At 58.0% G+C, this 24,146-nt stretch overlaps 1 protein-coding gene across 7 annotated transcripts in view; it reads right to left on the bottom strand.

Annotated features, from left to right (window-relative positions):
- Positions 1 to 11,759, bottom strand: part of MYO6 (myosin VI) — a 157,517-nt gene extending 145,758 nt beyond the window's left edge. For 4 of the 7 annotated variants that reach the window (XM_007670712.4, XM_029047068.2, XM_016228076.3 and 1 more), the window contains exon 1: positions 11,500 to 11,758. The gene's annotated coding sequence lies outside the window, so the exon portion shown is untranslated. Of the gene's footprint in view, positions 1 to 11,499 lie in introns of all 7 variants that reach the window. The other 3 variants (XM_001506974.5, XM_007670713.4, XM_039914738.1) reach the window with 2 other exon arrangements.
- Between the last annotated feature and the right edge of the window lie 12,387 nt (positions 11,760 to 24,146).

Here is a 24,146-nt window from a genome sequence, read left to right as displayed (position 1 = left end):
AGTTCATTCACTCAATCAATCGCATTTATTGAGCGCTTACTGTGTGCAGAGGACTGTACTAAGCGCTTAGAAAGTACAATTCGGCAATAGAGAGAGACGATCCCCGCCCACGACAGGATCACGATCTAGAGGGGTAAGCGTGAGCTCACCGTGGGCCGGGAATGTGCCTGGTTATTGTTACGCGTACTCTCCCAAGCGCTTAGTACGGTGCTCTGCGCACGGTAAGCGCTCAATCAATACGACAGACCGACGGGTGGGCACGTCGGTTGTGCCGCTGACATGGTTTCCAGCCTTCCCCACACAAACCAGCCCGCCTTTAGGGAGAAGCGGCGTGGCCTGGGAGAGAGAGAGTCCGGGTCTGGGAGTCAGAGGGCCTGGCTTCCGATCCCAGCCCCGCCACTTTTCCTCTGCGTGACCTCGGACAGGTCACTTTACTCGTCTGGGCCTCGTTCCCTCATCTGCAAAATGGGGATTCAATACCTGTTCTCCCTCCCTCTTGGACCGCGAGCCCGACGTGGGGCCTGATCATCTCGTACGGGGGCTCTCTCCAAGTGAACATTCTCCTCTGTCCACCTCACCCCTGCCGTTCCCACAGTCGAGCTTTCCAAACCTCGGTGCTCCCTCGTCATTCATCTCCGAGCATGCCCCGCCACAAGAGTTAGACTGCCGCGAGTGGGATGTTTTCAGTTTGGCAGACAATGTCAAGAACCCAGTCCGGACCTCTAGATTGGGGTAGGTCTTGGCTGCTCGGTGGAATTCGAGCAAAAATCCTGAGCTTACGCCCTGCCAGGATCGATGACTTCTGCCCCAGGGACAGAAGCCGCGTGGCCGGGGAGTCAGAGGATCTGGGTTCTATTCCCAGCTCTGCTCTGTGACCTTGGATAAGTCACTTTTCTTTGCCTCTTTTCCCTCATCTGTAAAGCGGGGATCCGTTACCCGTCCTCCCTCCTCCTTAGACCGTGAGCCCGGTGTCAAGCAGGGACTCTGTCCGACCCGATTAACTTGTACCCACCCCGGCGCTCGGCACACAGCAAGTCCTTAACCGATCCCACAGTTGGCGGAATTGACATCGTTCTGGGGGACGCCCAGATCGAAAGCTGCAGGATCGAAAAGCACTTTTCTAGATTCGGTTTTCTCTCCTATGGATTAAACACCGTATTAATCACAGTCAGGGTTTTATCCACCCATACTTTTTACTGGGCATTTCCTCCGCGCACTGCTCTCTGCTAAGTATTTCGGAAACTACCGCAGAGTTAGCAGACGGGAGTCTCGGCCTTATGAGAAGCAGCGTGGCTCAGTGGCAAGAGCCCGGGCTTGGGAGTCAGAGGTCCATGTCCAAAACTGAGCTCCTCATCTTCCCTCCCAAGCCCCGTACTCTCCCTGACTTCCTTATCACCGTGGACGGTACGACCGTCCTTCCCGTCTCTCGGGCCCGCGACCTCGGTGTCGTCCTTGACTCGGCTCTCTCGTTCACCCCACGCGTCCGATCCGTCACCGAGGCCTGCCGGTCTCACCTTTATGATATCGCCAAGATCCGCCCTCTCCTCTCCACCCAGACGGCTACTTTACTGCTACGGGCTCTCGTAATATCCCGGCTGGATTACTGTGTCAGCCTGCTCTCTCATCTCCCTTCCTCCTCTCTCTCCCCGCTCCAGTCTATTCTTCATTCCGCTGCCCGGCTCATCTTCCCGCAGAAACGCTCTGGGCATGTCACTCCCCTCCTTGAAAACCTCCAGTGGTTGCCCGTCGACCTCCGCACGAAACAAAAACTTCTCACTCTGGGCTTCAAGGCTCTCCATGACCTTGCCCCCTCCTACCTCTCCTCTCCCTTCTCTTTCCACCGCCCACCCCGCACGCTCCGCTCCTCCGCCGCCCGCCTCCTCGCCGTGCCCCGTTCTCACCTATCCCGCCGTCGACCCCTGGCCCGCGTCCTCCCGCGGTCCCGGAACGCCCTCCCTCCTCACCTCTGCCAGACTGACTCCCTTCCCCTCTTCAAAGCCCAACTGAGAGTTCACCTCCTCCAAGAGGCCTTCCCAGACTGAGCTCCCCTTTTCCCTCTGCTCCCTCTTTCCCCCCCCCTTCACCTCCCCTCAGCTAAGTCCTCTTTTCCCCCCTTTCCCTCTGCTCCTCCCCCTCTCCCTTCCCCTCCCCTCAGTACTGCGCTCATTTGGATATATTTATTACCTTATTTATTTGGTTAATGAGATGTACATCCCCTTGAGTCTATTTATTGCTATTGTCTTTGTCTGTCCGTCTCCCCCGATCAGACCGTAAGCCCGTCACTGGGCAGGGATTGTCTCTATCTGCTGCCGAATTGTACATTCCAAGCGCTTAGTACAGTGCTCTGCATATATTAAGCACCCAATAAATACTATTGAATGAATGAATGAAAGATCGTGGGCTCTAATCCCGGCTCCGCCGCTTGTCTGCTGTGTGACCTCGGGCGAGTCACTTGACTTCTCTGGGCCTCAGCTACCTCATCTGCAAAATGGGGCTTAAGACTGTGACCCCACGTGGGACGGGGACCGTGTCCAACCAGATTTGCTCGTATCCACCACGGCCCTTACTTAGTACAGCGCCTGGCACATATTACACCTTTAACAAACACCACAATTATCATTATCGTCATTATTAACGACAGTAAGATATGTCCAAAGTGCCACAGGGAGGGGCGGGAGCCGAAGATTACCCCACTAGACTGTCGGCTCCTCGAGGGCAGGGATGGTGTCTACGACAACTCCGTCGTCTCGTACTCTCCCAAGCGCTCGGTCCAGTGTTCTGCTCCCGGTAGGGGCTCAATAAATACCACGGATCGACCGATGGAAAGGAGGCGACTCGTGCTAAGAGGAAGGCAGCCGAGTTGCAGGTAGGAAGGAACGCCTCGCCGGCTGATGCGGGTGTCTGCCGGGCAGCTCTAACTCGCTGGCCTCGAAAACAACAACGGAGGGTGAGTCAAGATCTGAAATATCCAGACACGCCCTTTCGTATTGCTCACTAGGTGCACTCGGCTCACTCCCGCCAAGTCTAATTAGCAACGTACAGGTTATCCCGCAGCTCAGAGAGGCTGCCGACGGGGCCAGAGACACCGTACCCACCAGCCAGAAGGCCGCCGACGGGCCTCTCTTGCAGGAAAATCCGGCGAGGCTCTTCCCGTGAAGATCCGAGAGCGAGGCTCGTCCGGCCCTTTCCCGTCCGGGGTGAACATTACCACGACCGAGAGGCGGCAAGGAAAACCGCTCCCTCCCTCTCCTTCCGCAAAATAGACGCCGTGTGTGCCAACCGAACTCGTAAAGTGGGAAAATGAAGATCTCGGCTATTTACACCCCTCTCGGTTGGGTTTCCCGGCCTCTCGGAATAGCGGGTTTCCAAGTCACCGGTTGCGCCCCACCTTCTCCGTTCACTCTGGGGATTGTTCGCTTCGGCTCCGGCACCCTCCGATCGAGTTCTTTCATCTCCTTCCTTGGGGTCCCCCCCAACTGTTGAAGTTCTTTTCCTCGACAGTTCCTTTCTTCCCTCCCTACTCTTCCGCACCCTTGCGATCCACCGGTGCTATTTACTGAGCGTCAACTGAAGGTGAAGCATCTTCTAAGTACTCCGGGGAGCACGACAGAAGAAAGACGTGTTTGGAGGAGCTAACGGTCCAAGGGGGGAGGCGGGGAGTCAACTACGGAGAGCACAGAGCAAGAAATACAAACAGCAGCGTGAAACAGCTGCAGCTACACGTGCACGGCAGAGCTGAGACCTGGAATACGTAAATGCTAAGGACGGAAGTCGGTCTGGCACAACAAGGAAGCGGCGCGGTCTAGTGAAAACAGCCCGGGCCCGGGAGTCGGAAGGACCTGGGTTCTACTCCCGGCTCCGCCCCGATCGGCTGTGTGACCTTGGAAAAGTGGCTTCATTTCCCTGAGCCTCAGTCACCTCCTCTGTACGATGGGGATTGAGACTGTGAGCCCGGTGTGGGACAAGGGACTGTGTCCAACCCGACCATCTTGTATCTACCCCCGCGCTTAGAAAAGTGCCGGGCCTATAGTCGGCGATTAACAAATGCCATTATTATGAGAATTATCATTATTAGGGTGCTGTGAATTAATGGGGGGAAAGGCTTCCCGAAAGGGGAGAGAACCAGGATGGCTTTGAAGGTGGAGAGAATCACGAGGGCTTTGAAGATGGAGTTTGGGGGGGGGGGGGGGTTTGGGGGGTGGGAGGTCGGGGGCAGAGAAGCGAGAATGTGGGGGAGCAAGATGAGCGGGGGGGTGAGGTACGGAGGGAAAGGGAGGTCGGGAGGAAGGGAGGAATTCCCTCCGTGGACTTGGGGGGCTGGAGGTGGGGTGGAAATGCACACTTCTGTAGCACTCGACCATTCACCCTTGCACACGTGCCTGACCGCAGCGGTGAGGAGAGCCCCGGACTGGCCAGATCTTTTCCCTCCACCATTCTCAAAACCTCTTCCCTCTTCCTCTGACCAATTACGCTTTTGGAGGACCAATTCCCCCTGAGCCTGTGATCCCCTTAAAGGACAGGGATTGCCTCTCCCCACTCCAATCCACGCTTCGCTCCACTGCCCGGCTCCTTTTTCGCCCAAAAATGTTCGGTCCACATCTCCAACTGCCGTGGAAACAGCCCCGCGTCCATCGGAAGCCCGTCACCCTCAGCTTCAAAGCGGTCAGTCACCTCGCCCCCCTCCTGCCTCGCCTCGTCGCTCTCCTAACACAACCCAGCCCGCACACTCCGCTCCTCCAACCCCGACCCGTTGGCGGCACCTCCATCCCGTCCGTCTCCCCGCCGACCCCTCGCCCGCGTCCTGCCTCTGACCCAGGACTCCCTCCCTCTCCGTATCCAGCAGACCACCCTCTTCCCCACCTCCGAGCCGCCGGCGTTCGTTCGGGTGTATTTATCGAGCGCTTAAGGAAATGAAAGGAGGAGCAGCACTGCTCAAAAATGCTCTGGGAGACTGAGCTTTCCCCTTCGGGGACGTCCTACTCGCCTCACGCGGAGAGGAAGGGGAGCCAGGAAACGGGCTGGAAAACTTTGCCCGCCTCACCCAACTCCAAACTGGCTCTCCAGAGAGACGCTCGCCGCAACTCCACGTTGTCATACGGTAACAAGGGTTTATCTTTCATACCCAAACTCCTTTTTTTTAATGGTTTGCTAAGTGCTTACTATGTGCCAGGCACCGTACTAAACGCCGGTACAAATTACTCAGGATGGACCCAGTCCCTCTCCCACGTAATAGTTACGGTACTTGTTAAGCGCTGACTAAGGGCCACACATCATTCTACGAGCTGGGCTACATACAAGTTAATCAGGTTGGACACGGTCCCTGTCCCACATGGGGTTCAGACTCTTAATCCCCATTTTACAGATGAGGGAACTGAGGCCCAGAGAAGTGACTCGCCCGAGGTCTCGTGGAGGAGTCGGAATTCGGACCCAGGTCCTTCTGACTCCCGGGCCCGTCCTCTAGTCCCTCGGCCACGCCGCTTCTCGATGTCGCGGGGCGGCGGGTGCCAAAACGTCCCCCTCGGCCTCTCTCGCATCCCCGGATGGGTCTCGCCTCACGCCGTAATAACAATAACGATGATATCTGTTAAGTCCTTACTATGTGCCAAGCACTTTTCCAAGCCCTGGGGTAGACACAATGTAATCGGGTTGTCCCACGTGGAGCTCACAGTCTCCATCCCCATTTTACAGACGAGGCAACGGGCACAGAGGAGTTAAGAGACTTGCCCACAGTCCCACAGCGGACAGGTGGTGGTGGACAGGATTAGAACCCACGACTCCCAAGCCACTATTCCTTCATTCAATAGTATTTATTGAGCGCTTCCTCTGTGCAGAGCACTGTACTAAGCGCTTGGAATGAACAAGTCGGCAACAGATAGAGACGGTCCCTGCCGTTCGACGGGCGCACGGTCTGATCGGGGGAGACAGGCAGACACCGGCTCTCAACGTGGGACTCCCACAACCGCCTCGCCTCTACCTTCCTGGAAAGAAGTTCGGGTCAAGGTAACTCCAGTCCGGGGATGGACCGCAACAGAAAAGAGTGGCTCACGTCTCGTTTAGAGAAAAAAAAAAAATCCGGCACAAATCGGCCCCGTTTCAAGTAGTTCTTCAAGCCTCCCAGGACTAAAAAAAAAAAAAAAAACCCCAAGCGACACGCCATAACCAACACCTTCTCGTTGCCGATTACTCAGCCTCGTTACTTTCAAATAATATGCTAAGTGAGCACGTAATCGGACACAAAAGATCCCTGTGTTCCCGACAGCCAACACCTCTCTTTGTCCAGACGACTCGGCATCGTGGCTTTACCACAACACGCTGCGTGAGCCCATCGGCAAGGAATGCACCGGTGTTTCGGTTTCGCCAGGGACGTCGGCTTTCTGTACAGCGAGCGTTTCCTCCCCCGTCGGAGGGAGGCCAACCCGTCGGTGGTACTTATTGAGCGCTGACTCCGCGCAGAGCACCGCACTAAGCGCTTGGGTGAGCGTTCATTCAGTCCCGTTCAGCCACGTTCGACGCCAGACGCGTTCCCTGCCCACAACGGGCTTCCAGTCTAGAGGGGGAGACAGGCCTTAATATAAATAAATGACAGGTGTGGACGTAAGTGCCGTGGGGCCGGTGCGGGGGATGAATAAAGGCAGCAAGTCAGGACGACGCAGAAGGGAGTGGGAGAGGAGGAAAGGAGGGCTCAGACTGGGAAGGCTTCCCGGAGGAGACGTCCCCTCGATGGGACTCCGAAGAGGAGGGAGAGTAGATATCTGTCGGATAGGAGGCGGGAGGACGCTCCAGGCCAGAGGAAGGATGTGGGAGACGTAGACGAGGTGGAGGTACAGTGAGGAGGTTGGCATTAGAGGAGCAGAGTGTGAGGGCTGGGTCGTAGCGGGAGAGCAGCGAGGCGAGGTAGGAGGAGTCACCACGACGGAGCCGGAAGACGCGATCCCTGCCCCGGAGAGGCCTACGGTGACCAAGGTGGCGGCGCACTGGTTCCACCTGCCTCTGTCACCGCAGCGGACCGGGCTCTCCCGGGCCACGGAGGGCGAGCGTCACCGGCCGTTCCCGTTGTCTCGGTCGGAAGACACCAGAGCCCATTGGGCCGGGGAGCCAGAGGACCTGGATTCCGATCCCGACACCCACCTTCGCCCGCTCCGTGACCCCGGATAAGTGATTTAACTTCTCCGGGCCTCGGTTACCTCAACTGCGGAATGGGGAGTCGATACCCGTTCTCCTTCCTGCTTTGACCGTGAGCCCCAAGTGGGGCGGGGACCGCGTCGGGCTTGATTAACCCGTATCTACCCCAGCCCTTAGTGCTTCACGAATACCATTAAAAAAAAAATGCCGTCTATCCCTCCAGCCAGAGCAGGGATTCCAGGGTCCCTGAATTTCTGGGGTGCTCTCCCGACACTCAGCACACTGCCGTGCCCTGGGGAGACGCTCGTTATCGCCGATCGATCGACTGACTGACGGAGAGGGCAACTCTGTAAAGGCACAGGCACGACTCTCCTTCCCTTCCAATACGCCCCCCGTTCCCCTCCTCTGCCTCTGACCCCACCTCCTTCCGAGGTCAAGCAGATTTCCGTTCGCCTTCTCTTAGGGAAATATGTTCTCCTGGATAAACCTCCTATACTCTGGAACTGCTCGATTACCACCGACCCGACCGTATGCCTTAAACGCCTACCCCGAGCGGACCATTAAACTCCGCAGCTCGAGGGCGAACGATAAAGTGAGAAGGGAGAGCCCGCCCTCGGAGACCTCAGGCTCTAACGGAGGAGACGAAGACGCGACGGTTCGACGGTTACGGGAGGGGAAGGGCAGCTGAAAGCGGAGACGACGTAAGTAAGTGGAATCGCTGAAGTTGCGTACGTTCAAGCGCCGAAGGTGGCGGATGGGATGACCCAACGAGGAATATCTCCTGGAGGGAACGGTCTTTCGGGATGGGCCGTGAAGGTTGAGGGGGACTCGGTCCGGCGGATTTTCTGGAAGGAGCGAGCTTCACGGGACCGGGGAAGAGGAAGATGGGCCCAACGGGGCGGAGACAGAAAAGTTCAAAGTGAGGCGCCGTTGAAGAGGTGAGCTGGGAAGGAATGAAGACAACAAGATGGAGGAGAAAGGCTTCGGTGGATTTATTATTTAGGATTTAGGATCTATTTAGCACTCGTTGAGCGCCGACTGTGTGCAGAGCACTGTATTAAGCGCTTGGGAGAGTACGATACAACCAGGTTGCCAGGCACGTCCCTGCCCGCGAGGAGCTGACAGTCTAATGATGTTGGCATTTGTTAAGCGCTTACTATATGCACAGCACTGTTCTAAGCGCTGGGGGAGATACAGGGTCATCGGGTCGTCCCACGTGAGGCTCACAGTTAATCCCCATTTTACAGATGAGGGAACTGAGGCCCAGAGAAGTGAAGTGACTCGCCCACAGTCACACAGCTGACGAGTGGCAGAGTCGGCATTCGAACCCATGACCTCTGACTCCGAAGCCCGGGCTCCTTCCACTGAGCCACGCCGCTTCCCAGTCTAGGGGTTGGAGAGCGTCGAATCCCACTCGATCACGTCTACTAACTCCACCGTACTCTCCCAAGTGCTCAGGACAGTGCTCCGCACAGAGTGAGAGCGCAAAAATGCCCGTCTACTTGTCTGGTCGTCTGTCTCCCCCTTCCAGCCCGGGAGCCCCTTGTTGGGCAGGGATCGTCTCTATCCGTTGCCGAGTTTTACTTTCCAAGTGGCCGGTCCAGTGCTCATGAACGAATGAATGGAAAGACACTGTTGACCGAATAGTAGGACGTCCCCGTTCGATGGGGAAAGGGCCGGCAGAAATTACGAGGTTTCTGAGGGGAGCGATCGATGGCATTTATCAATCAGTCGTGTCTATCCTCATCATCGACGGTATTTATCGAGGGCTTATGCAGTAAGCACTCGGGCGAGCACATTAGAACAGAACTGGTCACGCAGAGCTTACAGTCCGGAGGGGGAGGCAGACGTGACTATAAGTGAATAACTCGTGGGATACGTCCCTAAGTTCTGCGGGGCTGAGGGAGGGGTACATTTTTCCGGGCGATAATAGTAATAATAATAATCGTGCTGGGGGAGAGCAGAGCACTGTTCTAAGCGCTGGGGGAGATACAGGGTCATCAGGTCGTCCCACGCGAGGCTCACGGTCAATCCCCATTTTCCAGATGAGGGAACTGAGGCCCTGAGAAGTGAAGTGACTTGCCCACAGTCAGCCGCCGAGCGGCGGGGATTCGAACCCATGACCTCCGCCTCCCCAGCCGGGGCTCTCTCCACTGAGCCCCGCTGCTTCTCGTACCAGTGATGGCTTTGGATTATTTTCAAACGATTCTCTTCGAGAGGAATCGTGGCGATCGACACAATGTCCAATCCCGGTGGTGACAAAACCAAAAGATGATTTGAATGACGGCATTTTAAGTAAGCATTCCCCTCCCTCAAGGATAAGGATGTGCAACTCGGAGAGGACCGTGACGACGGTACGATAAGCTGATGACATCTCTTCCTCCCCGGGACTCGGGCTTCACGTGTTCATCGTGACGAAACAGGAATAGCCACGCCATTTCCGGAACCAGACACTCTAGTTGTCCCAGCTGGCCACATGAACCCCTTTCAGACTCCTAATTATCCTCCAGAATCGTCAGCTCTTGGGAGAGCACGATACAACCGAGGCGGTAGACGCGTTCCCCGTCCGCCACGGGCTTTCGGTCTACGGGGGCGGGGAGATAAACCCCCCCCCACCCCCCACCCCCGCGGTCGGAAAGCCGAAAGAACTCCGCCGGCTGACCCAAAAACCCCGTTTCTTGGGTCAGGTGTTTTTTTTGTTGTTTTTATTTTTTGACACTAACTGTTCGGTCCTTACTACGCACTGTTCCAGGCACTGGGGTAGATTCGAGCCGATCGGGGCCGGACGCCGTCCCCGTCCCACATGGGGCTCGCCGGTCTTAATCCCCATTTTGCAGATGAGGGAACGGAGGCCCGGAGAAGTGAAGCGACTTGCTCGAGGTCTCCCGGCCGAGCAGCGGCGGGGCCGGGATTAGAACCCGGGACCTTCTGACTCCCGGGCCCGGGCTCTATCCGCTGGAAGTGTCGGTTTGGTGAGGTCGGTGGAAGGACGCGGAAGGAGGAGAAACGGCTTTCCTTGCTGACCAGATCGCTCTCCGATCTTCTCCCTCCCCCCCGTTCCCCCAGCGCGGAAGTAACGTGTCCCTCGCCTAACCGACGGACTAAAGATCTCCCCACGTCCACAGCCGCCTCCTCCAACGAGCCTTCCCTGATTTAACTCCCGGTTACCCAAGTCGTCGGCCACCTCCGGCCCTTCCTATTTCCTTAACCCATCTTCGGCAGTTCGAAATGTAGATATCAATAACTTCCCATTATGATCCCATTATTCGGATCATCGATACGTGATTTCAAATCCGCCTTCCCCTTGAGAGTGGAATCCCCGGGTGGCAAAAAAAATGCACCTTGGGCTTCTGCTGTACTCTCCCAAGCGCTCAGTACAGTCCAAGGCAGCCGGTGGGCGTCTGACGGACGCCATTAACCACCGCGGCACGGCGCGGTGGAGACGGCCCGGGCCTGGGACTCAGAAGGTCCTGGGTTCTAATCCCACCCGTCCGCTGCGTGAGAGTCACTTGGCTTCTCCGGACCTCGGTTCCCTCATCTGTAAAATGAGGATCGAGACCGGGAGCTCCACCTGGGCCCGGGATCGGGTCCGACCCGATCGGCCTGTTTCCACCCCAGTCCAAACCGGTTCTCCCTCCCCCTCAGACCGGGAGCCCCGAGTGGGACGGCGACCGCACCCGGCGGGGTTCCCTGGCATCGACCCGGCGCTTCGTACGATGCTCGGCCCCGAGCGCTGGCACGACGCTATCACCACCGTCGTCGCTCTTATAAAATTCGAGCTCTTCTCTACGGTAGCCAGGAGGAAGAGGGCGGGGGAAACCACACGTTTCCCCGGGAGTCCCCTCCTTCCCAGCCTAAGCCGGTAAAAGGACACGGAGGTGGAAGGAGACCAAACATAAAGCCAACCCTGGCTTACCCACCTCGAGTCTGGCCTCGGTCACATCGTCAGCGTTCGCTCACGCCCACCTCCGCGGACACGTCGTTTTTTTTTTTAAATCGGTAAATTACGACCTCTGCATATTAAAGGAGGAAATGGCCTAAAAAAGGCACGCTTTCCTAATGAATCCAAGCCCGGCTAGGAAAAGATACGCAAACGAACGCGTCGCTGAGCACTCACACTTCCGTTTCGAAAGCGGGCCTCTCGCACGACGGAGTCCCCGCGCCGGACGCGATCAGGACCCCGTACCGAGTGAAGACGCGGCCTCGGCCTTCGGCGGGATCCTCTCCGAGACGGCAGAAACCCTCCCTCCGCGCTCGGACGCCGGACGCCGTCCGCCCAGGGGACGGAACCACAACGGGGCGAGCGGCCGGGGCTCGGCCTTCCCTCCGGCCGGTCGAAGTCAAACGGGTCCGACTAAACCGGTTCGTTCCACCTACCGGATTCCTTCGGGAAACTATTTCGGTTCGTCTCCTGGGACCCGGGCCCGTTCACGCACGGAGAAAAGGCTCCAGGTGGTGTCGTTTTCGAACGGTTTCGAATATATGCAACCAACAGGGATCCGGCGGCCCAAAAGGCCCCCCAAAAAGTGGGTAAAATCGACGGTTCCAATCCCCGGAGGGCTCCGTTTACCCTCTGGCTAAGCCGGTCCCACGAAAGGCGATGCTCCCCTTTAAAAACCCCCCATTTTACAACATTTGCACGGAGGCAGAGATAAATAAAAGCCGGCAGGGCCACCGTAAACAGACCCGAACCGTGAGGCTAGAGGGAAGTGCTCATTTCACCGGGTTAATCTGTACCCGCTCCTACTTGGGCCAACCTTTGGACCCTCGACGCTCCCGACCCGAGTACGAGATGCACATTTTATGAGGGAGAGATAAATTCGGAGACGGACTCTCATTTCAAAACCGATACTAATAACTCGGCCCCTTCGACGGACTTTGGATAGAGCCTTTCTCCGCCGGACCGAAAACCAAAAGGCATCTCGGTCCGGGGTCCGTCGATTTCGGCGCCGACGCCGTCCTAACCGCCCGTCCCCGAATCGCGGGTCGGCGACTGAAAAATCACCAGTCGAGGTCTTTCGGCACCACGAAATCGTTCCCTCGGAAATATAAAGGATCGTCCGACAGGTGGAAGAGCACGATCTTAACGATATCCGTCAACCTCATTTACTACGTGCCGGCCGCCGGCCGCGTTCCCCGTCCTCCGTGGGGCTCCCGGTCTCCGTCCCCGTCTTCCAGACGGGGGAACTGAGGCCCAGAGAAGTGAAGCGACCCGCCCGAGGTCACACGGCGGACCAAGCGGGCGAGTGGAGATCAGAACCCAGGTCATTCCCGGTATTTGCCTTCGCAGGGCTCGGGAATTAAGTTGGAAGAGGGGGACCCGACCCGGGCCCGGGGGTCGGGAGGACCCGGGGTCCTAATCCGGGCCTCCGTCACCTCGTCCGTCAAAAAAGCGGGGACGAGGGCAGCGGGCCCGATGAGCTTTCATCCACCCCGGTGTTTGGCACGGTGCCCGGCACGCAGCGGTCTTCCCAAGCGCTCAGCACGGCGCTCCGCACACCGTATACAACTGAACGAACCGCCCGGCCACGGAGCTGGGATCACGGACCACCCCAAGGGGAAAAATCACTCACTCGGTCGATCCGTGATCTGCTGGTTGCGGACGGGGAACGGGTCTGTCAACCCTGCTGCATCTTCCTCTCCCAGACACTTAGCGCAGCGCCGCGCGCGCAGTCGGGGCTCGACGAGCGCCGTCCGCTCCGTACCGACCGCGCACGGGGCGGCCTGCCGCGGCGTAGGCGAAGCGGCCCGAGCCCGGGCCTGGGAGTCGGAAGGTTGCGGGTTCGAATCCCGGCTCCGCCACCCGCCCGCCGCGCGACCTTCGGGCGAGTCACGTCACTACTCCGGGCCTCGGTCCCCGCGTCCGCAAAACGGGGATGGGAACCGTGAGCCCCACGCGGGGCGGGGACCGCGTCCGACCCGATTCGCTCGCGTAATAGCGACGGCATCTGTCGAGCGCTTCTCTAGGCGCCGGGCACCGTCCCGAGCGCCGGTCGGGGCCGGTCGGGTCGTCCCACGCGGGGCTCACGGCCCTGGTCCCCGTTTTCCGGACGAGGTCGCCCAGGCGCGGAGAGGTCAAGCGACTCGCCCCGGGTCACGGAGCTGGCGGGCGGCCGAGCGGGGATTCGAACCCATGACCTCGGACTCCCAAGCCCGGGGGACGCCGGTATCCACCCCGGCGCTCGGTACGGCGCCCGGCACGGGGTTAGGCGCTCGACGGACAGCACGGCTATCGCTCCGGGACCCGGGACGCCGCCCGGCGCACGCTAAACGGAGAAGCCGGGCGGCTCGGCGGCGAGAGCCCGGGCTCGGGGGTCGGAGGTCACGGGTTCGAATCCCGGCCCCGCCGCCCGTCGGCCGTGGGACCGCGGGCGGGACGCTTGGCTTCCCGGCGCCTCAGTTCCTTCGTCCGTCAACCGGGGACGGAGACCGCGAGCCTCACGCGGGCCGACCCGAGGACCCCGTACGTCCCCCGGCGCTCGGCCCGGCGCTCGGCCCGGCGCTCTGCGCGTAGCGAGCGCTTAACGGATACCAAAATCGTCATCATCGTCACCGAGCGCTTGGGAGGGTCCAATCCGTCGGAGACGTTCGCCGTGTTCCCGGCCCCTAGCCAACCCCACCGTCGGCTGGTTGGGGGCAGAGCGCCGCGCTGAGCGCTGGGGAGGGGAGGTTGCGGGGTCGAAGAGGGGGTCGGGGGAGCGGCGTGGCTCGGCGGAAAGAGCCCGGGCTTCGGAGTCGGAGGTCATGGGTTCGAATCCCGGCTCGGCCCCTCGTCAGCCGTGTGACCGGGGGCGAGTCACTTCGCTTCTCGGTGCCGCGGCGAGCTCATCTGTAGAATGGGGGATTGACTGGGAGCCCCACGTGGGACGACCCGATTCCCCCGCGTCGCCCCCAGCGCTGAGAGCGGTGCCCGGCACAGAGTGGGCGCTTAACACACACCAACGTTATTAAGCCACCCCCGGCAGGAAAAGGCCTTTTCCCCACCCCGTCCTTCCCCACCTTAGAGACGCGGCGCGGCTCGGCGGCCACGGCCCGGCAGGCCGAGGTCACGGGTTCGAATCCCGCCTCCGCCGCTCGGCGGCCGGGGGGCCGGGGGGCCGGGGGGCCGGGGGGCCGGGGGCGGGTCACTTCGCTTCTCTGGGCCTCGGTCACCTCATCCGCCAAATGGGGATGATGATAATGTCGGTATCTGTTAAGCGCTCACTAGGTGCCGAGCACCGTTCTAAGCGCTGGGGGAGACGCGGGGGCAGCGGGTCGTCCCACGTGGGGCTCCCGGTTCTTCGTCCCCATTTCCCAGATGAGGGAACTGAGGCCCAGAGAAGCGAAGTGACTCGCCCACGGTCACACAAGCCGACAAGTGGCAGAGCTGGGATTCGAACTCACGAGCCCCGACTCCGAAGCCCGTGCTCTTTCCGCCGAGCCACGCCGCTTCAATAACAATAATAATGACATTGGTATTTGTTAAGCGCTTCCTACGCGCCGAGCCCCGTTCTGAGCGCTGGGGGAGAGACGGGGTCATCAGGTGGGGCTCCCGGTCTTCCTCCCCATTTTCCAGATGAGGTCACTGAGGCCCAGAGAAGCGAAGTGACTCGCCCACGGTCACACGGCGGCCGAGCGGCGATTCGAACCCACGGCCCGACTCCGAAGCCCGGGCCCTTGCCACTGAGCCACGGATGAAGACGGGGAGGCTCCCGCGGGATCGCCCCGTGACCCCCGCATCACCCCCGGCGCTCGGCACGTAGTAGGCGCTTAACCGATGCCCCCGTGACGATGGGCGTGAGGACCAGGAGTTGTTCTCCCCGCACCTTCCCCCGTCGGGGGCTTCGCCCCGCACGCCCCCCCGCACCCTCCGCGGCCGGGGCGGAGGAGGAGGAGGAGGAGGCGGGGGAGGGTGCGGGTCCCCGGGATGGCAGAACCTCCCGCCCCCCCCTAAGTGTCCCGGGCGGGCGCGGGGACTCACCGGGCTGCGGGGTCGGTCCGGGCTGCGGGGCCGCTCCGGGCTCCCGGCGGGGACGGCGGAACGCGGAGGGGGCGGGGCCGAGGCGGGGCCCGGGGGGCGGGGCTGCGATTGGACCTACGGGAGCGGCCTCCGGGGGAGGGGGCGGGGCCTCCGGGGGACCAATGGGAGGGACTTCGGGGAGGAGGGGGCGGGGCTCCGGGGCATCGAGGGGGCGGGGCTGCGATTGGACCTACGGGAGCGGCCTCCGGGGGAGGGGGCGGGGTCTGAGGGCGTTCGAGGGGGCGGGGCCTCCGGGGGACCAATGGGAGGGACTTCGGGATCGAGGGGGCGGGGCTCCGGGGCATCGAGGGGGCGGGGCTGCGATTGGACCTGCGGGAGCGGCCTCCGGGGGAGGGGGCGGGGCCTGGGGAGGATCGAGGGGGCGGGGCTTCAGCTGGACCTATGGGAGGGGCTTCGGGGGGAAGGGGCGGGGCTTAAGGAGAACGAGGGGGCGGGGCCTCCGCTGGCCCTGTGGAGGGGGTCTCCGGGGGACTGGGGGCGGGGCCTCAGGTGGACCTATGGGAGCGGCCTCCGGGAGAGAGGGCGGGGCCTCCGGAGGATCGAGGGGGTGGGGCTTCGACTGGACCTATGGGAGGGGGCCTCGGGGAAAAGGGGCGGGGCCTAAGGGAGGACGAGGGGCCGGGGCCTCCGGAGGCCCTGTGGGAGGGACTTCGGGGGGAAGGGGGCGGGGCTACGGAAGATCGAGGGGGCGGGGCTTCAATTGGGCCTATGGGCGCGGCCTCCGGGACAGGGGGCGGGGCCTCCGCAGGGCCCGTGGGCGGGGCCTCCGGATTCCCCTCCCACTGCCCCCTCCCCCCGGCCCTGCCCGGCGCGCAGCCGCAGTCAGGCTGCTCGCTGACGCCGCTCTGTGGGGCGAGGGGGCGTGGCCCGACGTGCGGGGGCGTGGCCCCACTCGATTGGGCGACGTCCTCTGTGACGTCAGAGCGTCCGTCCCTCGTTGGGCCTCGCTCCCCCTTCCCCGCCCCCCCCCGCCCGCAGAAACCTGCGAAAACCCTGAGAAGGAGGCTATGTGATAAGCGCTTACTAAGGGGCGGACGCTGTGCTAAGCGTTGGGGGGGGGGGAACAAGCCCATAGCCCACATATATTGTACCCTCTCGGCCTTCAACCCCATTTCACAGATGAGATAACTGAGGAAGCTCATTGACCCACCCGGGGTCACACAGCAGTCATAATCATAAAAATAAATAAATGTTGGTATTGGCTAAGCGCTTACTAGGTGCAGAGCCCTGTTCTAAGCGCTGGGGGAGATCCAGGGTCATCGGGTGGTCCCACGGGAGGCTCCCCGTCTTCATCCCCATTTTCCAGAGGAGGTCACTGAGGCCCAGAGAAGTGAAGTGACTCGCCCACGGTCACACAGCTGACAAGGGGCAGGGTCGGGATTCGAACCCATGACCCCGGGCTCTTTCCACTGAGCCTCGCTGCTTCTCATCCTTACTGGAAAAAGCCCGGGCTTTGGAGTCAGAGATCGTGGGTTCGAATCCCGGCTCCGCCCCTTCTCAGCTGTGTGACTTTGGGGGAGTCACTTCACTTCTCTGGGCCTCAGTTCCCTCATCCGTGAAATGGGGATGAAGACTGTGAGCCCCACGTGGGACCACCTGATTCCCTCGTGTCTCCCCCAGCGCTTAGAACGGTGCTCGGCACCTAGTAAGCGCTTAACAAATACCAACATTATTATACTTCTTGAGCTGTCACTGTGTGCAGAGCACTGGGCTCAGCGCTTGGGAAGGACAATTCAGCAATAGAGAGAGACAATCCCTGCCCACAACGGGTTCGCAGTCTAGGAGGGGCCAGACAGACGACAAAACAAGCCGACAGGCATCGATAGCCTCAACAAAAATATATAGAATTGGAGATCTCTACCCATCGAAACAAGCCAGGAGGCATCGATAGCCTCCATATAAATAAATAGAATTAGAGATCTATATCCATCGAAACAAGCCGACGGGCGTCGATAGCCTCCATGTAAATAAATAGAATTAGAGACCTATACACATCGAAACAAGCCGACGGGCGTCGACAGCCTCAACGAAAATATACAGAATTAGAGATCTATACCCATCGAAACAAGGAAACGGGCGTCGACAGCCTCAACGAAAATATAACAGAATTAGAGATCTATATCCATCGAAACAAGGAAACGGGCATCGACAGCCTCAACGAAAATATACAGAATTAGAGATCTATACCCATCGAAACAAGGAAACGGGCATCGACAGCCTCCATATAAATAAATAGAATTAGAGATCTATACCCATCGAAGCAAGGAAACGGGCATCGACAGCCTCCATATAAATAAATTGAATTGGAGATCTATACCCATCGAAACAAGCCGACGGGCATCGACAGCCTCCACGTAAATAAATAGAATTGGAGATCTATACCCATCGAAACAAGCCGACGGGCATCGATAGCCTCCACGTAAATAAATAGAATTAGAGATCTATACCCATCGAAGCAAGGAAACGGGCATCGATAGCCTCAATGTAAATAAATAGAAAATGAGACCTATACACATCAAAACAAGCCAAAGGGCATCGATAGCCTCGACTAAAATAAATAGAATTAGAGATCTGTACACATCAAAACAAGGAAACGGGCATCGATACCCTCAACAAAAATATATAGAATTTGAGATCTATACACATCAACAGCCTCATATAAATAAATAGCTCATCGATAGCCTCCATATAAATAAATAGAATTAGAGATCTATACACATCGAAACAAGCCGACGGGCATCGATAGCCTCGATGTGAATAAATAGAATTAGTGATGTATACACATCGAAACAAGCCGACGGGCATCGATAGCCTCGATGTGAATAAATAGAATTAGAGATCTATACACATCGAAACAAGGAAACAGGCGTCGATAGCCTCCATGTAAATAAATAGAATTAGAGATTCGTTCGTTCAATAGCATTTATTGAGCGCGTACTATGTGCAGATCACTGTACTGAGCGCTTGGAATGGACAATTGGGCAACAGACAATCCCTGCCCAGTGACGGGCTCACAGTCCAAACGGGGGAGAGAGAGAGACAGCAAAGCAAAACAGAACAAAACAAAAACAAGACAACATCGTCAAGATAAATAGAATCCAGGAGACGTACACCTCATTAACAAAATGAGATCTATATATACACATCAAAACGAGTAGACAGGCATTAATAAAAATAGAATTAGAGCTATGTACATATATACACAAGTGCTGTGGGGCGGGGAGGGGGGTTGAGCAAAGGGGGTGAGGGGGGATGGCGAGGGAAGGGAAACTGAGGAAAAGAGGGGCTTAATAACGTCGGTATCTGTTAAGCGCTTACTATGTGCCGAGCACCGTTCTAAGCGCCGGGGTAGATACAGGGTAATCAGGTCCGTCCCACGTGAGGCTCACAGTTAATCCCCATTTTACAGATGAGGTAACTGAGGCCCAGAGAAGTGAAATGACTCGCCCACAGTCACCCAGCTGACGAGCGGCGGAGCCGGGAGTCGAACCCGTGACCTCGGACTCCGAAGCGCGGGCTCTTTCCACTGAGCCACGCTGCTGCTTAGTGAGGGAAGGCCTCCCGGAGGAGGCGAGCCTTCGGGAGGGCTCTGAAGCCGGGGAGGGCAGAGCCGGGATTAGAACCCAGGTCCTTCTGACGCCCGGGCCCATGATCTAAACACTACACCACGCTGCACCCGCTCTACCTTGTCCCTTGCAGGATTTACGTAAAAGAAATCCAGGGCCTCCAGGACGGGGACTGTGTCCAACCCATCCCAGGGCTGCTGCCCAACCCAGTGCTTGGCGCATAGTAAGCGCTTAACGAATACCGTTATCAGGATTATTATCATTATTCAGCCTCTCGAGACTAGAAAGGGGCGCAGAGTCAACGCTCTCCTACTGTACTCTCCCGAACGCTTAATACAGTTCCCTGCACAAGGGAAGTGTTCAGTTGATATGTTGGAAGATAGACTAATTCAGACCTGCCTCTGCACATAATAATAATAATGTTGGTAACTGTGAAGCGCTTACTACGCGTCGAGCACTGTTCTAAGCGCTGGGGGAGGTACAGGGTCATCGGGTTGTCCCACGGGAGGCTCACCGGCTTTATCCCCATTTTACATCAGCAGGGACTTGGAAAGAACAGGCTTGGACTAACTTCTTTGGTTTAAGCAAACGACGGACGTCCCTGGTACCTCGGGGAGATTGATTTTTATCAACCGAAAGGGGCTATTTGGACCCTTCCGCCTCTCGAGGCATTTCCTGGGAGTAGATGAAAGACATGAATAATGCCGAAGACCGACCTTAGTTAAACATTGTCAGAGGGTTAATAATAAACGAGGCTACGAGACTGGAAAGAATATTCGCCTGGCAAACCGAGAGAAAGATCCCCTAATTGACTCCTTCACTGGTTATTGGGGGCGGTCGCATTCATTCATTCATTCGATAGTATTTATCGAGCGCTCACTATGTGCAGGGCACCGTACTAAGCGCTTGGAATGGACAGATCGGTAACAGATAGAGACGGTCCCCGCCCTGCGACGGGCGCACGGTCTAATCGGGGGAGACGGACCGACGAGAGCGATGGCAAAAGATAGAATCGAGGGGAGGAACGTCTCATTAAAACGATAGCAGATAAATGGAATCGGGGCGATGGACATCTCATTGAACAAAATAGGGCGATGAAGATATATCACCGTTGAGGTGACGAGTTCGGTGCCGAGGGGATGGGAAGGGAGAGGGGGAGGAGGAGAGGGAAAGGGGGGAGAAGAGGGTTAAGCTGCGGAGAGGTGGGGGGGGGTAGGGAGGCAGCAGAGGGAGAAGGGGAGCTCAGTGTGGGAAGGCCTCTCGGAGGAGGTGAGCTTTAAGTAGGGTTTTGAAGAGGGGAAGAGAATGAGTTGGGCGATGGTGAGGAGGGAGGGCGTTCCAGTGTCCACGCGGAACGCCGCAGGCGTTACTTCTGAAACTTCGAAAGCTAGCAAATCGATTTAGAAACTCCCCGGAAGTCGTCGGACGGTTAGATGGTTAGCCTTCCGACATCGATCGGGGTAACCCACTTTTCTAATTCGGTCACTTCCCTCACCTTAGACTGATTTAGGCCCCGGTCTACCAGCGCAGGAGATGCCCTCCAGAGAGGGGCTGCGGGGAGAAGATCCAGGTCCCCCCCCTCTCATTTTAGTGGCTCTTCTCTACCCTCGCTGGCTGGGGCATCGTCAAGCAGGAATTACGAGTAAAAAAAAAAGGTCCCCAAACTCTAGTCCGCAAGCTCCTCGTGGACAGGGATCGTGGCTAACTACTCTATCGAACTGCACTCTGTCGAGCGCTTCACGCAGTGCTCTAAGTAAGCGCTCAATAATAAATACGATCGAATGGATAAATACCACCGGTGGATCGAGTCGCAGAATAACAACTCTCGTTGGGGCCCGAACCCGGGGTGCCCCCGCCGCGGAAGATTACGCGGAGCTCTGGATTCCACAGCCCGCGTTTTAAGACGACTGTAATAGAATAGGTGCGAATGACGACAGAGCGGTCAAGGTGATCGGGGGATGGCGTAGCTTCAGAGACTTCCCTGAAAAGGGCGAGATTCCAATGGACAAAATTATGACGGACGAAGATGACGGAGGGGAGGGATCTGACCCCAAAATCGTTCACCAAATCCCACGGCTGCTTGAAGGGGATAAATTTCTGGCTTCCAAGGACCCTCTTTGCCGGCTTTCGTTCGCCCGGGTTGGTTATTTTTCCTCCTACCGTCCTCTGGGTTGAAAACTCTGCAACTCAGGGAGTGTCTATCTGCCAACTCTGCTGTATTGTCCTCTCCCAACTGCTTAGTACAGTGCTCTGCGCAGAGTGAGCACTCTACGCTCTATGTGGGACAGGGACTGTCTCTGACCCGATTATCTGAACCCACTGCTAAGTACGGGGCTAGACGTGGCGGGCAGGGAATGGGTCTCTCCGTCCAGTGCCCCGCACCCAGTAAGCGCTCGATAAATACCACCGAGCGGACGGACGATTGGTAAGCGCTTACCAAATCCGCGATTATCGTGCTACAGAAGAGTACCGTGTTAACTCGGTTCTAAGGCACACGAAACCTTCTCGGACTCGGAAGAGACGGAAGTTTCGTATCCTCGGGTCATCCTTTAGCCTAGGAAGGTGGCTGGAATTGGATGAATCCCGTCGCATAACTGCCCCTGATTAAAAGATCGCGCATAAAAGTCACCGACGGCAACTGGGGAGAGGGACGGAAAGAGGAGAAAGATCAACGGAGGGGTCAAAGGGGTCGGACGAGCCACCACATTCACGCGGAGACGGGCAACGTTTGATTAGTGAACCGGACTGCTATTTGGTGAGCTGGGTGGGCGGTTTTCGGTTCTTTTCGGTTCAGACCCTTCCTTTAGGAAATGAAAGTCGCTCCAGATCTAGATGAAATGATGGGTTCTGATCTTGGGGTTCCCAAGATGCAGACAGCGACTTCGAAGGACCGAGGGGGGAAAGAGAAGGAGAAAGAAATATAACCCCCGCTTCTAAAGTACCAGACGTCTACCTGAGAACGCATACATTTTTCATTATACGTAATCTAAAACTCTCAGGAGGATTAACGGTCACTCAATCCGGCAAGAAAACCAATACAACAGATATATCCAATTAGTCACCGGATCTCTCTCATTGTACAACGGAATCAGGCCGTTTCGTGGTGTCTAGTAACAAAGCTTCAGGTTCTGGGGGTGTTTTTCTAATATACGGTTCAACGTCTTCCAGGTTCTCGTATGCCATGGTCCGCGTGGAATAAAAACATTTAAAAAATAATCCTAAATCCATGTCTGAATGCACGGACGGTTGCCAGTCTTGTTTCAAACCTATAAGTGACTTAGAGTGTAGCTCTTTCTGTCATGATGTGTCCCCATGAGCTCAGAGTCCCTAATTCATTCATTCAATAGTATTTATTGAGAGCTCACTAAGTGCAGAGCACTGTACTAAGCGCTTGGAATGGACGGTCTGGCAACAGATAGAGACGGTCCCTGCCCATTGACGGGCTCACAGTTCTAATTCGAGGCTGGAGTTGTCGTCGGGGGTTTTTCGTTTCTTTTTGAGGACCGCGCTTTCCCCGGCCCCGGGAACATACCGTGATCGTTGACAGCACCCGCCTAGAGTGCCAGTTCTGACCGTCTGAAGACCGAAACTCACCTGAGGCAGGGAATGCGCCGGTTTATTGTCACGTCGCACTCTCCCAAGTCCTTAGTACAGTGTTCGGCACACGGCGCTCAATAAATACGACTGAATGAACATCCACCCTTTCAAATATAAGCTTTTTGCGGGCAGGAAGCATCGCTACCACCTCTGTGACGATGCGCTCGATAAATACCACCGATGGAGCTCTGGGATGTATGAACGTTTTCACCCTTCCGGTAATCCGGCCGGAAGAGGCGAGCTTCGGGGGTTTCCTCTAGGAAAATCCCTTTTCCCTCCCGGAACCGTTCGGCTCCGCGGCCCCACTCCACTTCACACCTCTCCAGCGTCCCGCGAGCGGTCCGAACGAGATGTTTTCTCGCTGGCCTTCTCCCCTCTGGTCTCTGAAAAGGGAGACACGGAAGAAGGGAGGAGGACGCAACCGTTCAAAGAGGAAAAAAAAAAAGCCTCCCGAGCCAACCTGGGCGAATGTCTCGACCCCTGGGTCCCTGGGGTGCTGTGACTGAGGCAGGAAAAAGCTACTAGGTTGGCTTTCGGGCAGTCGAGAGTATTTACTGAGCGCTACTCTGTGCAGAGCACTGGATTCAGCCCTGGAGAATCAGCAGGCACAATCCCTATCCTCAAGGAACTTCCAAGTTCAGCAGGGGATACGGTAAACATACGTTACAGAGGATAGTAAGTATGGCATCTGTGAAGCGCTTACTACGTGCTGGGCACCGCGCTCGTTCAGTCATTTCTAACTGAGCTCTTATTGTGTGCTGAGCACTGTGCTAAACCCTTGGGAGAGCGCAATAGAAAAAGCAGACACGTTCCCTGCCCACAGCCAGCTTCCCGTACTGGAGCGCTGGGGTGGACGTAAGCAAATCGGGTTGGACACAGTCCCCGTCCCCCATGGGGTTCAGAGTCTTAACCCCCATTTTACAGATGAGGGAACCGAGGCCCAGGGAAGCGAAGTGACTTAGCCAAGGTCACACAGCAGACACGTGGCATGGTCAGGATTAGAAGCCGCGGCGCCTTCCCCGGGCCACCTGAGGACGGGTCGGCAAGTGGTCCCTGGCGGATCGGGACCGAAAACCCATCTTCTCCCTGGAATTATGATCTCCTGCTGCCCTCTCGCCCCCCTCTCCGAGAGCTGGCCGTAGGCTCGGCTGCCCGGTGGAGAAGCCGCTCGGCCTAGTGGCTACAGCCCGGGCCTGGGAGGCAGGAGGTCACGGGTTCTAATCCTGACCGCCCCACGTGTCTGCTGCGTCACCTTGGGCGGGTCACTAAACCGCTCCGGGCCTCAGTTCCTTCATTGGTAAAAATGAGGATCGGGACCGTGAGCCCCGCGTGGGACGGGGACCGGGTCCAACCCCCACCCGGCGTTTAGTACGGCGCTCGGCACAGAGTAAGCGCTTAACAAATACCTCCGTTCTCATCACCCAGCAGGCGGAGCAGGGGGTCACCCGGGGGGAGATCCAGGGAGGGTCATCGTGCACGGGGCCCCAAGCCGTGACCCTCGGCTACCGTGACGAGACCCCGGCCGCGACTCACCCCTCTGACGGCCGTGGCGGCCGGGGAACGTGCCTGTTGACCGCCACGCTGCCCTCCCCCAGGCTCCCGGCAAGGTGCTCCGCGCAGAGCGAGCGCTCGATAAATACGACTGGCTGACCGACCGACCGGCCTTTCACGCCTCTACCCCCCGAGCATCGCCCGTTCCCTCCCGGGCCCGACCCCAGCGGCTCGGCTCACGTGAGCCCGCGGGGATGGCGGCCCGGAACGGAAGCGGGTTCGGGGAGCCCGGCGGCACGCCGGGGAAGAGCCCGACCGCGACCGCTTCCTCTGCGGCGTCCGGGGGTCGC

This window comes from Ornithorhynchus anatinus, chromosome 19 (assembly GCF_004115215.2).
Source record: "Ornithorhynchus anatinus isolate Pmale09 chromosome 19, mOrnAna1.pri.v4, whole genome shotgun sequence".
In the NCBI taxonomy this organism is placed as follows: Eukaryota; Metazoa; Chordata; class Mammalia; order Monotremata; family Ornithorhynchidae; genus Ornithorhynchus; species Ornithorhynchus anatinus.
This window is presented reverse-complemented; position numbering and strand designations above follow the sequence as displayed.